Source organism: Pseudoliparis swirei, unplaced genomic scaffold (genome assembly GCF_029220125.1).
Source record: "Pseudoliparis swirei isolate HS2019 ecotype Mariana Trench unplaced genomic scaffold, NWPU_hadal_v1 hadal_45, whole genome shotgun sequence".
In the NCBI taxonomy this organism is placed as follows: Eukaryota; Metazoa; Chordata; class Actinopteri; order Perciformes; family Liparidae; genus Pseudoliparis; species Pseudoliparis swirei.
The window spans coordinates 1-18,992 of record NW_026613281.1 but is presented as its reverse complement, the minus strand read 5'-3'; the positions used below and the strand labels follow the sequence as shown (position 1 = coordinate 18,992).

At 43.5% G+C, this 18,992-nt stretch overlaps 3 non-coding genes across 3 annotated transcripts; all 3 read left to right on the top strand.

Annotated features, from left to right (window-relative positions):
• The first annotated feature begins 16,947 nt into the window (after positions 1 to 16,947).
• On the top strand, positions 16,948 to 17,019 carry trnaq-uug (transfer RNA glutamine (anticodon UUG)). The gene has a single exon. It is a non-coding gene; the product is annotated as a tRNA-Gln (tRNA).
• Positions 17,020 to 17,471: 452 nt separating this feature from the next.
• trnaq-uug (transfer RNA glutamine (anticodon UUG)) lies at positions 17,472 to 17,543 on the top strand. Its single transcript has one exon. It is a non-coding gene; the product is annotated as a tRNA-Gln (tRNA).
• Positions 17,544 to 18,418: 875 nt separating this feature from the next.
• Positions 18,419 to 18,490, top strand: trnaq-uug (transfer RNA glutamine (anticodon UUG)). Its single transcript has one exon. It is a non-coding gene; the product is annotated as a tRNA-Gln (tRNA).
• Positions 18,491 to 18,992: the final 502 nt, after the last annotated feature.

The window sequence follows — 18,992 nt, the reverse complement described above, 5'->3', positions numbered from 1 at the left end:
AAGGGCCCCCGGAAAAAAGGAAAAAAATTTCCCCCCCCGGCCCCCGGAAAAAAAAAAAAAAAGGGGAATTGGGGAAAAACCCCAAAAAACCCTTTCCCCCCCACCAAACCCCCCAAAACCCCAAAAATTTAAAAAAAAAATTTTTTTTAAAATTGGAAATTTTTTTAAAAAAAAAATTTTTTTTCTTGGTTCCATGGGGTAATGGTCAGCACTCTGGACTCTGAATCCAGTGATCCTAGTTCAAGTCTCGGGAACCTTTGGTTAATATAAGGAAAGGGTGAACAACATTATTAAACATACTCATGTTACACATTTTGTGTGAAATGAATGCAAGTCAGACATTGCAAGTAGCCAAAACATGTTCAAATAACAAACATTTGTTTGTGTCACCAAATGTCATTGACAGAACATTGTTGTCCAGCCGAGAACAGCAAATTTTTTAAAAAAAAAAAAAAAAAATTTTTCCCCCCCCAAAAAAAAAAAAAAAAATTTTTTGGGGGGGGCCCCCCCCCTTTTTTTCCCCCCCCCCCCCCAAACTCCTCCCATAATGACATTCAAATGAGTTAAAGCAAACGAGTTATCGAATATGATTGAGAATTAATTTTTTAAAAAAAATTTTTTCTTTTTTTTGGGCCCCTTTAAAAAAGGGGAAATTTTGTTTAAAAATTTTTAAAAAGGGGGGAAAAAAAAAAAAAATTTTTTTTTTTTTTGGGAAAAAAAAAAACGGAAAAAAACCCCCAAAAAAAAAACAAATTTTTTTTTAGGAAAAAAAAAATTAAAGGAAAAAACCCCTTTTTCCCCCCAAGGGGAAAAAAAAACCCCAAAAAAAAATTGGGGGAACCCCCCCAATTTGGGGGAAAGGGGTAACCCAAAAAAACCCCCCCCAAAAAAAAAAAAAAAATTAAAAAAAATAAAATAAAAATTAAAAAAGGGGGGGTTTTTTAAAAAAAAAAATTTTTTTTTTTTTGGGGGGAAAAGGGGGGTCCCCTTTTTTAAATTTTTAAAAAATTTTTAAAAAGGGGAAAAAAAAAAAAAATTTTTTTTTTTTTTTGAAAAAAAAACCCCCAAAAAAAAAAAATTTTTTTAAAAAAATTTTTTTTAAAAATTTTAAAAAAAATTTTTTTTTAGGAAAAAAAAAATTAAAGGAAAAAACCCCTTTTTCCCCCCAAGGGGAAAAAAAAACCCCAAAAAAAAATTGGGGGAACCCCCCCAATTTGGGGGAAAGGGGTAACCCAAAAAAACCCCCCCCCCCCTTAAAAAAAATTAAATTAAAAAAAAAATTAAAAAAGGGGGGTTTTTTAAAAAAAAAATTTTTTTTTGGTTCCGGGAAGGGGGGAAACCCCTTAAGGGGGGAACCTTATCGGTTAATTTTAAGGAAAGGGTGAAAAAATTTTAAAAAATTTTTTTTTTTTAAAAAGGAAAAATTTAAACCAAAAATTTTTAAAAAAAATTTTTTTTCCCCCCTTTTAAAAAAAATTTTTTTTCCCCAAAAAAAGGAAATTAAAGGTTAACCCAAAACCCCCCCAAAAGAAAAAAAAACCCCAAAAAAAAATTGGGGGAACCCCCCCAATTTGGGGGAAAGGGGTAACCCAAAAAAACCCCCCCCAAAAAACCCCCCCCCAAAAAAAATTAAATTAAAAAAAAAATTAAAAAAGGGGGGGTTTTAAAAAAAAAAATTTTTTTGGTTTTTTTGGGCCCCTTTAAAAAAGGGGAAATTTTGTTTAAAAATTTTTAAAAAGGGGAAAAAAAAAATTTTTCCCTTTTTTTTTTAAAAAAGAAGAAAACAAAGGAAAAAAAATTTTTTTTTAAAAAAAAATTTTTTTTTTAAAAATTTTTTTGAAAAATTTTTCCCCCCAAAAAAAAAATTTTTTTGGAAAAAACCCCCCCCTCCTTTTAAAAAAAAAAAAAAAATTTTTTTGGGGGGGGCCCCCCCCCTTTTTTTCCCCCCCCCCCCCCAAAAACCCCCCCCCAAAAAAAAGGAAAAAAAGGTTTTAAAAAAGGGGGGAAAAAATGTGCCTTTCAAGCATAAACATGTTTCTTGCCTCTGGTTCCATGGTGTAATGGTCAGCACCTGACTTTGAATCCAGTGATCCGAAGTTCAAGTCCTCGGTGGAACCTTATCGCTTAATATAAGCAAAGGGTCAACAACATTATTAAACATACTCATGTTATACATTTTGTGTGTAATGAATGGAAGTCAGACATTGCAAGTAGCCAAAACATGTTCATATAACAAACATTTGTTTGTGTCACCAAATGTCATTGACAGAACATTGTTGTCCAGCCGAGAACAGCAACATGGTAAATTGAAAGGCATTAACCCAACAATGTCCTGCCTCCATGGCAATGCCAATAAGTGATAAAAGACAACCAACCAGTATGAATGCATTCGATGGGAATCAAACCCAGGTCAACTGCTTGGAAGGCAGCTATGCTAACCACTATACCACCAATGCCCACAAACTGCCTCCCATAATGACATTCAAATGAGTTAAAGCAAACGAGTTATCGAATATGATTGAGAATTGAGACATGTGCCTTCAAGCATAACCAATTTTACTTGTGTCTTGGTTCCATGGTGTAATGGTCAGCACTCTGGACTCTGAATCCAGTGATCCGAGTTCAAGTCTCGGTGGAACCTTATCGGTTATTATAAGGAAAGGGTGAACAACATTATGAAACATACTCATGTTACACATTTTGTGTGAAATGAATGCAAGTCAGACATTGCAAGTAGCCAAAACATGTTCATATAACAAACATTTGTTTGGGTCACCAAATGTCATTGACAGAACATTGTTGTCCAGCCGAGAACAGCAACATGGTAAATTGAAAGGCATTAACCCAACAATGTCCTGCCTCCATGGCAATGCGAATAAGTGATAACCAACCAGCATGAATGTATTGGCTGGGAATCGAACCCAGGTCAACTGCTTGGAAGGCAGCTATGCTAACCACTATACCACCAATGCCCACAAACTACCTCCCATCATGACATTCAAATGAGTTAAAGCAAACGAGTTATCGAATATGATTGAGAATTGACACATGTGCCTTCAAGCATAACCAAATTTTACTCGTCTCTTGGTTCCATGGTGTAATGGTCAGCACTCTGGACTCTGAATCCTGTGATCCGAGTTTATGTCACGGTGGAACCTTATCGGTTATTATAAGGAAAGGGTGAACAACATTATTAAACATACTCATGTTATACATTTTGTGTGAAATGAATGCAAGTCAGACATTGCAAGTAGCCAAAAAAATTTCATATAACAAACATTTGTTTGTGTCACCAAATGTCATTGACGGAACATTGTTGTCCACAATATATTCAATTCAATTCAGTTTATTTGTATAGCCCAATTTCACAAATTACAAATTTGTCTCGGAGTGCTTTACAATCTGTACACATAGACATCCCTGCCCCAAAACCTCACATCGGACCAGGAAAAACTCCCAAATAACCCTTCAGGGGGAAAAAAGGGAAGAAACCTGGAGGAGAGCAACAGAGGAGGATCCCTCTCCTAGGATGGACAGATGCAATAGATGTAATGTGTACAGAAGGACAGATTTAGAGTTAAAATACATTCAATGAATATGACAGAGTGTATGAATAGTTCATAGTAGGCATATTCCACGATGGAGACCTCCACGATCCATCAGGCAGATGGCGGTGGGGAGGAGGAGTGCGCGGAGTCTCAACAGGACAGTGGCGTAGTCATGAGCAGGAATTCCACGACCCAGACGATCCATCAGGCAGATAGGATCTATGCTGTCTCATAGGGTCCGATGACGCCATGAGACGTCAAGTCAAAAGGACTTCGGGAGAAAGCAGAGTTAGTAACGTGTGATTGAGAGATGAAAATTCATCCTTAAGGAGAGAAAAAGAGGAGATAGGTACTCAGTGCATCCTAAAACGTCCCCCGGCAGCTATAAGCCTATAGCAGCATATCAAGGGGCTGGACCAGGGCAAACCTGATTCAGCCCTAACTATAAGCTCTGTCAAAGAGGAAGGTCTTAAGTCTACTCTTAAACGAGGTGACTGTGTCTGCCTCCCGGACTGAAATTGGAAGCTGGTTCCATAAAAGAGGAGCTTGATAACTAAAGGCTCTGGCTCCTGTTAAGAATATATACTCTAGTTAGCCTAGCCTAGTATTGTTTGCATAAATATTATGTGTAAGATGGAAAACACTGAATGAGAGTTGAATACCTCGGCAGGGCACTCTGGTGTCTGAGCTGATCTAAAGAAAGATAACAGTGACACCTAAGGAATGTTGATGTAAACCCCCTTCTGCACTGCACTCATCAAAGAAGATGACTAGAGAAAGAGCTCATTGTATTCATTGTTTAGAAAGAGCAATCACAGTCCTTACCTCATCGGGAGGATAGATAACAAGGGTCCAGATGGGGCCATTTATTCTCCTTCTTAGACACTTTAAACCCTCACTGTCTCTCCTCACTGACCCCCCCTTTCACCGATCCCCCTCGCACGCACACACTCACACGCGGGAAGAAGCCCCCCCGTGTGTGAACGACCTTCGGAGAGAATCCAGGCCTCATCCCTGAAGAGATAAGGCCCAAAGGGAGTCGTCTTGCAAGACAGGGACTACGGAATCAACACTCTTCTTCTATTTTTTCACCTCTTCTGTTTACATATATTCATGAGCTGGCCACAACATCCAATGAAGGGACGGCAGAGGCAGGAGCTGGCAACAAGAACCAATGAGAAGACACCGCCCCCTTATGCTCCTGTCCAATCAGAACTGTTCGTTTCGGCTATTTAAGATGGCCGCTCACTAGGAGCGCGATCCCTTTTGCAGCCCTGAAGGCATTGGTAGTCAGGTTTGGATTTGGGTCCATGCGCATGAATTGTCTATTTTGTATCTTGATTTTGAATAAACGCTTTATAGATTTAAAGTAGAAGTCTACCGCTCTTTCTTCCAGTGAGTCCTGTCCAGGTGGTGTGATGTTGTCCAACTCCAACAAATGGTAGCAAGAGAATGGTTGTGAAATCCGGTCCAGAAGACCTGAGAAGGACGAGCACGAGAGACCCCCGGACGGACCACTGCGTTCAAGGCCCACTCCAAGAACCCTGATCAAAACACCGTGTACAAAATAAGGTAGGACTGAACCTATTCATTTAAATCAGTCAGATTGAATACTCTAAATTTGATCAGGAGTATTGGAAGTGAGTATTGAAACTGCAAAATTGTTTGACTTGATTTTAATAGAAATAAAGCGTAAGGAAAATCACGATACAGTTTGACACTAAAGTCCTCTAATAAAAAGAGGTCATGGTAACGTTGGAGAAGTCGAGATGGTCTCAAAGGAAACCGGTTTATGAGAAAGTCCTCTAATAGAAGAGAGGCCGGGCGGGTAACGTTGGAGAGTCGGCCCCAAAGGAACCGGGGTCGCGTGGGTTAAAGTCCTCTAATAGAAGAGAGGCCGCGGGTAACGTTGGAGAGTCGGCCCCAAAAGGAACCGGGTCGCGGTTTAAAGTCCTCTAATAGAAGAGAGGCCGGCGGGTAACGTTGGAGAGTCGGCCCCCAAAGGAACCGGGGTCGCGTAGTTTAAAGTCCTCTAATAGAAGAGAGGCCGGCGGGTAACGTTGGAGAGTCGGCCCCCAAAGGAACCGGGTCAGCGTGGTTAAAGTCCTCTAATAGAAGAGAGGCCGGCGGGTAACGTTGAGAGTCGGCCCCAAAGGAACCGGGTGGCAGAGTTTAAAGTCCTCTAATAGAAGAGAGGCCGGCGGGTAACGTTGGAGAGTCGGCCCCCAAAGGAACCGGGGTCGCGTAGGAATTAAACACATGTGTATGCATAAACTGTGAATGAATGTTGAATACCGGTGGTGAATACATGTTGTCAAAGTGGGATCAACAGAGCAGAGTCGAAACCTCACGGTGTCAACGCAAGCTCTAGCCTGTTGAATTTCACGAGTGATAAATAAGGATTTATTGTTTTGAAAGGCACGCTGCCGAGTAAAGAACACATTGTATGGCGATTATGTACTACGTTTAAAAGCAGTTACGAGTTTGAGATTGAGGAGGATACGGAGAAACAAAGAGGTAACTCCGCTTAAACAAGAGCAGAAAACGTAAACAAGGAGGGGGAGAGGAGGAGACGAGCGGCTGCGCGTTCCCGCGGAACGCACGCGCCTTCACAGACAGAACAGCCCTTCCCCTACCCACTTAGCTGCGCGCGCAGCTCCGGCAGACTCCCTGAGCGAGCTAAGTTGAGAGCAGCACAAGAGCAGGACAGTGACAAAAGAACTCCTTTTGAGGATAAGAGATAGTGTTGGGTTTACTATTGATTTTGAGAAACAATAGTGGTTATTATTACAGTAATGCCGTTAGGCGTACGAGTAATTGATTTCTCAAACACCGTTTCAAAACTGAGGTTTTTATTTTAGTCGGTTTCAAAGGATAGTTTTGGGTTTACTGTTTTTGAGAAAAGACAGTGGTTATTATTACAGTCGTCCGTTGGACGTACGAGTAATCAATTTCTCATGAGCTGTTAAGAAACTGACACCTATGTATGCGATGTGCAAATGTTTTGTTTTTTCCCCATAAGCTGACACCTAGGTATGCGATGTGCAAATGTTTTGTTTTTTCCCCATAAGCTGATAAAGTGTGTGAACATCACCTTTCTTTCTGAAACATAGTTTTTTAATAAGTACGTATTTTTAATATTAACTGAAAACGGACATTTGCAGATAACCAGATAAAGATAAAAGAACACAACAACACATAATGACGAGCCCACCCATAGGAGAGATGACAGTGCGAGATTGGTTGAAAGAACGAGTGAAGGACAGAGCAGGCCTGAAGTGGGCAGAAGTAAGCAAAGTATTCAAAAGAGTAGAAGGAAGTTGGATACAAAGGGGATGGTTAAGACCAAACAATTCTCTCCCCAATGAGGAAGAAAGAGAAAGCATGAGGAAAAGCATAGACAAGGATGTAGAAGATGCAAAAGACAGATATAACCAGATAAAAGGGTGTGAGCACAAGTTCAACCCGTAAAAGGCTGAAGTAGAAATAACAGAGGCTGAGGAAGAGAAGCAGGTCAAACAATGGGCCGCCGAGGAACTGGAACGTAAAACAAAATCCATAAGAGACGGCAGGGTAGAGAAAGCTCAGCAGCAGGACAGCAGGTTATACCCAAACCTAAAGAACACTGATCTAAAAATAGACAGCAGAGCAGGCCCGACAGCGCCTCCATCATATCATTCAAGCAACCCATTCATACAGATGCCGGTAATAGAAGTGGCAGATGGAGGACTAAAGGCCTCCATCTCAGGCATCGTAACACTTAATGCAGTGCAGGGACAGGTGAATGCAGACTTTAAATCCAGAACCACAGATGACAATGAGAGACTAAGCGACTTGTCAGGGACAACAGAAGGACTGGAAGACATGACTGGACATACAGAAAAAAGACTAAGTGACCAACAAGCACACGGTGAGCGTGAACAGAGAACCCTCCTTCAAACAGGCACAAGCCATCCAATCACACAGCAAACTAGCACACCAACAATGGTCGAGGTTGAGAGAGAACAGCTGGCCAAGAACAATAGAGAACGCCTCCAGAGGAGACACAGCTTAGGGGAGGAGCCTGAACCACGCCAAGGCCTCACAGGAGAGATGCTGACCTTAATGATAGAAGAACTTGATAGACAGGAAAGAGAGAGAGAAATCAGAGGAAAAAGAGACAGTCAGCAGAAATCAGATAGTGACATAAACAGAAGTGACGAAACTAGGTCAGCAGAGGGAGACAGTGAGCCAGAAGAGCATGATGACCAGCCTAGAGCAGGTGACTCACCACTAGGAAAAGCTGTCAGCTACAATGTGTGCGGCAGACTTGAACTCTCTCCTCCCACTAACACCTCCCCCCTCAGAACCAGGTCAGGTCATCAGTATGGAAGAAGCCGCTCGCAGGGCGCACCTGTCTATAGGGACCCCATTTTTCCTGACCTTTCACCTGTCAGACAACTCCCTTTGGTGCAAGCCCCCGGGCATGCCGCTGGGGTCATGGATTATGTTCCATACTCACCCGTAGACACAACAGCAGTACTGACAACATTACCCCCCCCGATGAACGGGGCTGATGAGTGGATTGCAGCACTTAAAGTGGCCATTACTGGAACAGACTTGGCTCTAGGTGACTTTCGCCGCTTTCTGGCAGGATGTGTGGGTGAAGCAGCCGCACAAACAATTTGGGAAAAGATAGGGATTACAGAGAACCACCCACATAACATGATTCAGAATAGATTCCAAGAAGCACTCTACGGAGCATTACGAGGAAAATACCCCAGTAAACACACAGCTACCGCAGTCGAGGATTTTTCCTGGAACACAAAAGAGTCCCCAGTTGCATTTATGGCCCGGAGTGAAGCCGTATGGAGAAAGGCATTTGGAGAGGAACATACACAAACACCCCCAACCAGAAAGATGTATCGAGCCATGGTCATTAAGGGACTGCCAGACACCGTGCAGGCTCAGCTAAAGAATGTAGTGAGACTAAAAATTTTGTCCCAGGAAGTGTGGACTGATAATGTAATGCACTTCCTAGAAAGCGTAGCTCCAGAGGTCCCAGAACCCACTAATGCAGAAACTCTAAAGTTAGAGCTACTGAGACTACAGATTCAAAATGAAAAGAAAATCGCAGCAGATAACACTAAAATAGCCAAAGATGACAAAGTACAGAAGCAGCTGGTAGCCACACAAGAACAGTTAGCAAGTGTATTGGGATCCATGCAGGAAGATCCAAAAATAGCTCCTGTCATGCTGGCAGTACAACAACAAGAAGCCCCCCTCCCTCATTTCTACCCTCCCCAACCCACATGGTCCCCACAGATGATTCCCCAGCCATTGAATAACGGATGGTACAGACAGACTGACAACACACAACACCATGACAACTCCAACTATGTACCTGGTAGAGGAGGCAGGACAACAGACCCATACAATTGTTACATATGTGAGGAGCCAGGGCACTTTGCCAGAGACTGTAAGAGGCCAAGAGGTAACTATTATGGAAAAGGTGGCAGAGGAAGGGGAGGAAGAAGATACAGAGGAAGAAGTTATGAAGGACCTGGAGGTTACAATGCACCCCAGAGAGCCCCTGTTCAACAACAACAGCCCCCCTCCTTGGAGCCAGCTCAGCAGCAACATTCCCCACAACAGACCCACATCTGACACTGACTAATTTTGACCCACTATGACATACTTCACTGTCATAGACTTGGCGAATCATTCTTTTCCATACCTCTGGCGGTTGAAAGTCAACCCTATTTTGCATTTACACATGATGGTAAACGCTACACCTACTCTGTGTTACCACAAGGATACAGGGACTCCCCCGGTCTGTGCAACAAAGCACTGAAGGAACATTTGTCTGTTCTAACGATCCCAGCAGGTGTTGTGTTAATTCAGTATGTTGACGACCTACTGCTAGCGGCAGAAAAAGCTGAGCTGTGTCTGGACATGACCCTGGCGCTCTTGACCCTATTATCAGATAAGGGCTACAAAGTCAAAAGAGAAAAAGTGCAGTGCTGCAGACGACAGGGTACCTTTCTAGGCAGACAGATTTCAGCAGAAGGACTCACTATAACTAACAGCCAAAGAGAAAACATCCTACACCACACCAAGCCACAGACAGTCGCAGAAATGCTCTCATTTCTCGGCCTAACTGGTTACAGCCGTTCACATGTACCAGACTACACAGGAGCGACAGCCCCCCTAAGGGACATAGTGCGCATTGCAGGTCCAAAAAACATGACAGCCACCTTGGATTGGACATCAGAGGCCTCAGAGGCCTTTTCGCATGACTGAACAGTTTTTAGGTTATCAATAGAATCATCAGTGACTGTGACCATACAGACCGAACTGAAAGGGATAGTAGGACTAAAGTACATGAACTACATGACTTAGAAGCTCAGGTCAGACGACAAACTGATAAAAATAAACAGCAGAGAAAAGATGACCTGACCAAAGCAGAAGTAAATGGCACAAGCCACGGTGCAGCAGACTGCAGCACAACTACATGGACCTTAAGTCCTGTATAGTCTGTATCCAGCTCCTCCTCCAAATCCATAAGCACTGATCTATCAACAGCCACAGCAAGCCACGTTTGCACCGCTTCAAGTTTAGTTCCCTCAAACCTTATGTCCCACAACAGGTGGGTCAGCAGCCCATAAATGGGGCCCATAACAGAGAGATAGTATGCATAAAAGAAGCCCGCTCAGGAGTAAGAGGAGTAACTACTGGGGCAACGGAGGCTTTAGACGAGCATTAATTTTTAATTATAGTCAGGCTGGACATTGGGCTAATTTTTGTCCTAATCCACCACAGGGTTAGCAGGCTCAGTCAGAACCACTTCAGTACTCTCATAATGTCTAAACCCCGCCATAACAAGCACCCAACACATAGCCACAGCCACAAGGCAATAGTGATCCACGGCACCAGGCCCGGACCAGAGACACAGAATTAGGCGTGCCCAGATCCAACAGCTGACAGCGAACTGTACTCACTGAACAGAAATGTGCCACACCCACTAGTCACCCAATGATTCAACTGGAGACTAAAGAGACACTGAACAGGAAGCAAAGTGTCCGGTGGGACAGAGTAGATGATGATGACATCACACCTGCATGACAACAGCCTGCAGTGGAGACTTTGGTTCAAAGTCCTGCATCCCTACTCGCCACCAGGGGACCAAAGACATTGTGCCCTTAACTCCTCCTTGATACAAGATGAGATCTGAGATCCTGAGGGACTGCCTGCAACACGAGATTGAGGTTCATGAAGACCCAACTGTGGAGGCTTGGAGATCTATGCACTGAACAAAGAGTAGCAGCGGCCGGTGAATGAACACCAGAGTTGCAGATTGAATGCAGTCGTTGACACCGCAGCTCCACATCACAGTGTTTGTCCAGAGTGGAGGCACAGAGAAGAACAATGGTGAAAGCAGAGGCTGATGCTACGGACTGGGTGCACAAACAAAATGAACACTTGCATTACTCCACATTTGAGAACATGTAAAGAACTGCACACATCGGAGGTCCAGTTAATATTAGAGACACATGCTTAGATACACACATAGTAGAGAACACTGATCATGGGGATACTGACAACATGCTTAACTTATTTTTCAGACATTTTTAGGACTGAAGGGTGAACTGATGTGTGACTGATTCTGATAGCTCCCATAGAGGTAGAGTTAAAACTGCGTGCGATTCTAATTTAATCATCACCAGCATCCCTTAAGGATGGAACAGACTAGATATATTTTTTAAATCATAGAATGGTTGTTATAGGCAGGTGTACTGGAGAGGACGAGGGCTCCCTGGAATACATTAATTAATTAAATTTAGTAAAACTTGGAAAATGGGCCTTGATTTGGGGCCAATAAATAAATGTGTAACCCGTTCTTTAATAATTAGGCCGACTTATTATGACATTCCTTACCCAAGCACAATGATGACGCTGTGAGTTCAGACAAGACATGGTTCTCCTGCATTGATTGACAGACGCAAGCATTTTTATTTTATTTCTCTTTTCTTCTAGAGGTTGACTGTTTATTAAGATTATTATTATTGAAAAGAACGGATTTAGGAATTCCATCCTATTTCAAAAGAGGATAAAGCACACAACAATCTATGTTGAGGACAGACTATTGAGAGGAGGGCCAGACAAGTACAGACTAATAGATCAGATATCAGCAGGTTTAGAATCAGGGACTCCAGAGAATCATAAAAATAATTTTTTGAAATCATAAATATGCTTGATAAATGAAAAGATGCAATCTTATTTGTGTTCCTTCCATAGTTGTGGTGATAGTAGATGGGGTTCAACGCCGACAGATTGGAAGAGGAGCCGCCACTCCTGTACACATAACTTGCGAGTGTTTGATCACACCCCATATAGTGCACACATGCACACACTCAAGGTACAGAGTTACAAGACGCATCAGGTCCGACAACGGAACACATTTTAACAACAAACTGCTGGGGAAAGTTGATATGCACTGGGCATAACCTACAAGTTTGGGTCTATATATATCACCTCAGTCTCAAGGATTGGTCGAGAGAGCCAATCAAATGATTAAAGGAAAATGTGCGGCGCTTCCACTAGGTACTGATGACCATGAGAGCAGTACCAGGGGGGAAGACGTCAACAAGTGAGTTGTTAACAGGAAGAAGTATGCCAGAGCCACCCAGAGATGGAGGTCATATGCCACCTCTGGATGTCTGTAAAATTGAAATGTCAGAATACATAAAAGCTCTAATTTCTCTCTCACCAAAAGCTCTCTCAAACCAGGTTGTTCGAGCCCAGACGATCGATCAGGAGGCAGCAGAGCCAACCAAAGTAAAAGTAGGTGACTGGGTCAGGGTCAGGGTTCACAAGAGAGTGGACTGAGCCTAGGTGGACTGGTCTGTACGAAGTGAAGGAGGTTACTTCACACATGGTCCAGGTCAAGGGTAAGGCAGAGGCACCTTGACACCACCTGACACATTGTGCCCCAGCCACCTGTCCAACAGGGACATTGACAGAAACACAATCAGATCGAAAAATGTTGATGCCACAGAGGTCGTTCCGTAGGTGTATCGGGGATCCTGATAGCCCTGCTAGAAGGCCCCCCGCAAACCACAATAGGAACGGCTGGAAGTCAAACCAACACCTACAAGAAGTTGAGAAATATTTCTAGAGAGCACATTCACACGGAGCAGTCTATTGCCCAATCACAGGTGATAGTCGCGAGAGCTAATCAACAATTGAAGCAATTGAGACAATGATGGCTAAATTATCCTCAGAGGAGGAGAACATTTCTCCCATGAGTTATTGACATGAAGACCCATGGGGTCTACAAAGAGTTAGGAGACAGTCCTAGACTTGACATATTTCAGAGAAAATTCTGGGAAAACTAATAACTGACCAGATCTAAGTTTTCTCCAAATAGGTTGCTGAAGCCCAATAGGAGCCAGCTGATGAGTCATCAGTGGAACCAGGTGACTGGGTAAGACTCGAGGTTCACATGGGAAGTGGACTGAGCCCAGGTGGACAGGGTGTTTTGAAGTCATAGGACTTCACAGCGCCCTCCAGGTGAGAGGCTTCACCAAGAGAGGAGCACCGTATAACACATTGTACATTTGCAGATCAGCTGTTCACTGTGTGAGACTTGCCATTAGCTGCACCACCAGGTGCGACTGTTTGTATTCCATGATGCTTTCAAGGCACGAGAGAGGAGGGTGCTGGACGAATACCTGCCTGCTATCAGATCCTAGTAGGATTTGAATATTTCTATGCCTAGTCAAGGGCCACAGATAGGATCAATTACGTTTATCATAACCAGTAAAGATAAATAAAGTTAGATTGGATTGGATAAGTAATTGAGACTCTGTTGGACGACGGATGGCCATTTAATAGATGATTCCTCCCACACGGGGTGAGAAGCTGTTCCTCCGACTCAGTTAAAGATTGCGAATTCAAGCCTAGAAAGTATTAGATACTTATTAAATATAGAAATTAAAATACAATTTTCATAGTCAAGTGTCACATTCTATATAGAGCCGGCCTAGTGGCTGTTGTGTTGTGTTTTCTCATTCTCTTCAACAGCTACACCTGACGCTCCAGCATCAACCTCCATCGTGTGCTGACTGCCTGCTGTGAGGACCTGCCATGAGGAGCTGCCCACAGGAGCATCGGACACCATCATCACCCCGCTGAGAGACTGAGGCCAATGAAGAGCACGCTCTACCACCCACGATGCTGCCCATGAGAGTCATGTCGAATCCAGGACCCATGCGACACCAGTGGAAGAAGAACAACAAGCCCGACCAGGACGATCCGGACGAGATCAAGTTCGAGACCACCGGATAAAGACCCGACGACAGCCATGGACAACGTTGACCCGCAGGAAGCAGACATCACAGACGAGGACCAGGAGTACCAGGAGGACGCAGACGACGTCACAGAGAAAGACGCAGACTACATCACAGACGAGGACCAGGATGACGCAGACGATGCTGTTGAGGACCAGGAGGACCAGGATGACGCCAACGATGATGTCGGAGACCAGGACGAGGCAGACGACTTTGACCCAGCCAGGGTTGAAGCAGAGGGAATGCAGCGGGGACAGGATCATCGACCGGTTTTCAGGCTGCCAGCCTGCACCCCATCATCGACCATCAGAGTGGAAGACCCTGGCCAGCCTAATCACCCTCAATTTCACCTCTTTCCTTCCACACCCACACATTACAGATTCAATACATGCAGACCCTGTGACTTCCCCGAGATCGAAGAGTTAGATGGGTGGGTCGGAGTGCCACGACAGGAGCCACGCCCTATTCCATCCGAACGAAGGAGACTCTCACCTAGAAGCAGGTATCAAGACAGAGCCACTGTACGCGATATGGCACGAGAATTATCAGTACCTACAAGCTGGGCTATCACACATCCCTTTTCACTGGTTACCCTCCCAAACAGTCTCACAGGGTTGCAGATCCTATGGGATCTCAGTTTAGGTCACGCCGGAAGGACAAACTTCAGGTCAGACAGTACAACTGGCCATACCAAGCAGTCGAGGACTGGGCGGTCATTAGTCTGATAACACAGTGCTCACGGTTTCTGGCCTACAGATAACTCTGGGTATGGATGTTGTGATATGTACCGCGCTCCTGTCCCTTTGACATAGCCCCAACTTTCTATGGGATGAAAGAATGGGAAAGCGTGTCACAAAATGGACTTGAGCTCCATACAAGCAGGCCTCAGTACCGCCTTCTTCCCCTCCGGTTCTCCGTTGGGCTGGCGAGGCGAGACGAGAGGGAGGCAGCCCCTCTCCTTCCCCCACCGGATGCTAGGGAGAGGCCGGAGACAGGAGATCCTATGAGCTTGAAAAGAAAATAAAGTTATTTCAGACCGAGGCCGTGGCCGCTCAGTGCGGCCAGGCCAAGATGAAGATCTGGCATAGGAAATAAATATTCTCAGAGGAAGGGTTCACATCCAGAGGATGTGAAAAGAGGATTGTTAAGAATATATACTCTAGTTAGCCTAGCCTAGTATTGTTTGCATAAATATTATGTGTAAGATGGAAAACACTGAATGAGAGTTGAATACCTCGGCAGGGCACTCTGGTGTCTGAGCTGATCTAAAGAAAGATAACAGTGACACCTAAGGAATGTTGATGTAAACCCCCTTCTGCACTGCACTCATCAAAGAAGATGACTAGAGAAAGAGCTCATTGTATTCATTGTTTAGAAAGAGCAATCACAGTCCTTACCTCATCGGGAGGATAGATAACAAGGGTCCAGATGGGGCCATTTATTCTCCTTCTTAGACACTTTAAACCCTCACTGTCTCTCCTCACTGACCCCCCCTTTCACCGATCCCCCTCGCACGCACACACTCACACGCGGGAAGAAGCCCCCCCGTGTGTGAACGACCTTCGGAGAGAATCCAGGCCTCATCCCTGAAGAGATAAGGCCCAAAGGGAGTCGTCTTGCAAGACAGGGACTACGGAATCAACACTCTTCTTCTATTTTTTCACCTCTTCTGTTTACATATATTCATGAGCTGGCCACAACATCCAATGAAGGGACGGCAGAGGCAGGAGCTGGCAACAAGAACCAATGAGAAGACACCGCCCCCTTATGCTCCTGTCCAATCAGAACTGTTCGTTTCGGCTATTTAAGATGGCCGCTCACTAGGAGCGCGATCCCTTTTGCAGCCCTGAAGGCATTGGTAGTCAGGTTTGGATTTGGGTCCATGCGCATGAATTGTCTATTTTGTATCTTGATTTTGAATAAACGCTTTATAGATTTAAAGTAGAAGTCTACCGCTCTTTCTTCCAGTGAGTCCTGTCCAGGTGGTGTGATGTTGTCCAACTCCAACACTCCCATTCTACTTTTTAAGACTCTAGGAACTACAAGTAGTCCCGCATTTAGTGAGCGTAGCTCTCTAGTGGGGCAATATGGTACGACAAGCTCCTTAAGATATGATGGAGCATCACCAATCAAGGCTTTGTAGGTTAAGAGAAGAATTTTAAAAGTGATTCTTGATTTTACTGGGAGCCAGTGCAGAGCAGCTAGTGCAGGAGTGATGTGATCTCTTTTCTTAGTTTTAGTGAGAACACGAGCTGCAGCATTCTGGATCAACTGGAGGGACCTAAGAGATTTATTAGAGCAGCCTGCTAATAAGGAGTTGCAGTAATCCAGTCTCGAAGTAACGAACGCGTGAACCAATTTTTCTGCATCTTTTTGAGACAAGATGTGCCTGATTTTTGAAATATTATGTAGATGAAAGAATGCAGTCCTTGAGATTTGCTTTATGAATGTATTGGCTGGGAATCAAACCCAGGTCAACTGCTTGGAAGGCAGCTATGCTAACCACTATACCACCAATGCCCACAAATTACCTCCCATAATGACATTCAAATGAGTTAAAGCAAACGAGTTATCGAATATGATTGAGAATTGACACATGTGCCTTCAAGCATAACCAAATTGTACTCGTCTCTTGGTTCCATGGTGTAATGGTCAGCACTCTGGACTCTGAATCCTGTGATCCGAGTTCAAGTCTCGGTGGAACCTTATCGGTTATTATAAGGAAAGGGTGAACAACATTATTAAACATACTCATGTTATACATTTTGTGTGAAATGAATGCAAGTCAGACATTGCAAGTAGCCAAAAAAATTTCATATAACAAACATTTGTTTGTGTCACCAAATGTCATTGACGGAACATTGTTGTCCACAATATATGAATGCATTGGCTGGGAATCAAACCCAGGTCAACTGCTTGGAAGGCAGCTATGCTAACCACTATACCACCAATGCCCACAAATTACCTCCCATAATGACATTCAAATGAGTTAAAGCAAACAAGTTATCGAATATGATTGAGAATTGACACATGTGCCTTCAAGCATAACCACATTTTACTCGTCTCTTGGTTCCATGGTGTAATGGTCAGCACTCTGGACTTTGAATCCAGTGATCCGAGTTCAAGTCTCGGTGGAACCTTATCGCTTAATATAAGCAAAGGGTCAACAACATTATTAAACATACTCATGTTATACATTTTGTGTGTAATGAATGGAAGTCAGACATTGCAAGTAGCCAAAACATGTTCATATAACAAACATTTGTTTGTGTCACCAAATGTCATTGACAGAACATTGTTGTCCAGCCGAGAACAGCAACATGGTAAATTGAAAGGCATTAACCCAACAATGTCCTGCCTCCATGGCAATGCCAATAAGTGATAAAAGACAACCAACCAGTATGAATGCATTCGATGGGAATCGAACCCAGGTCAACTGCTTGGAAGGCAGCTATGCTAACCACTATACCACCAACGCCCACAAATTACCTCCCATAATGACATTCAAATGAGTTAAAGCAAACGAGTTATCGAATATGATTGAGAATTGACACATGTGCCTTCAAGCATAACCACATTTTACTCGTCTCTTGGTTCCATGGTGTAATGGTCAGCACTCTGGACTTTGAATCCAGTGATCCGAGTTCAAGTCTCGGTGGAACCTTATCGCTTAATATAAGCAAAGGGTCAACAACATTATTAAACATACTCATGTTATACATTTTGTGTGTAATGAATGGAAGTCAGACATTGCAAGTAGCCAAAACATGTTCATATAACAAACATTTGTTTGTGTCACCAAATGTCATTGACAGAACATTGTTGTCCAGCCGAGAACAGCAACATGGTAAATTGAAAGGCATTAACCCAACAATGTCCTGCCTCCATGGCAATGCCAATAAGTGATAAAAGACAACCAACCAGTATGAATGCATTCGATGGGAATCGAACCCAGGTCAACTGCTTGGAAGGCAGCTATGCTAACCACTATACCACCAATGCCCACAAACTACCTCCCATAATGACATTCAAATGAGTTAAAGCAAACGAGTTATCGAATATGATTGAGAATTGAGACATGTGCCTTCAAGCATAACCAATTTTACTCGTGTCTTGGTTCCATGGTGTAATGGTCAGCACTCTGGACTCTGAATCCTGTGATCCGAGTTCAAGTCTCGGTGGAACCTTATCGGTTATTATAAGGAAAGGGTGAACAACATACTCATGTTATACATTTTGTGTGAAATGAATGCAAGTCAGACATTGCAAGTAGCCAAAAAAATTTCATATAACAAACATTTGTTTGTGTCACCAAATGTCATTGACGGAACATTGTTGTCCACAATATATGAATGTATTGGCTGGGAATCAAACCCAGGTCAACTGCTTGGAAGGCAGCTATGCTAACCACTATACCACCAATGCCCACAAATTACCTCCCATAATGACATTCAAATGAGTTAAAGCAAACAAGTTATCGAATATGATTGAGAATTGACACATGTGCCTTCAAGCATAAACACATTTTACTCGTCTCTTGGTTCCATGGTGTAATGGTCAGCACTCTGGACTTTGAATCCAGTGATCCGAGTTCAAGTCTCGGTGGAACCTTATCGCTTAATATAAGCAAAGGGTCAACAACATTATTAAACATACTCATGTTATACATTTTGTGTGTAATGAATGGAAGTCAGACATTGCAAGTAGCCAAAACATGTTCATATAACAAACATTTGTTTGTGTCACCAAATGTCATTGACAGAACATTGTTGTCCAGCCGAGAACAACATGGTAATTTGAAAGGCATTAACCCAACAATGTCAACCAGTATGAATGCATTCGACGGGAATCGAACCCAGGTCAACTGCTTGGAAGGCAGCTATGCTAACCACTATACCACCAATGCCCAGAGATTACCTCCCATAATGACATTCAAATGAGTTAAAGCAAACGAGTTATCGAATATGATTGAGAATTGAGACATGTGCCTTCAAGCATAACCAATCTTACTTTTGTCTTGGTTCCATGGTGTAATGGTCAGCACTCTGGACTCTGAATCCAGTGATCCGAGTTCAAGTCTCGGTGGAACCTTATCGGTTATTATAAGGAAAGG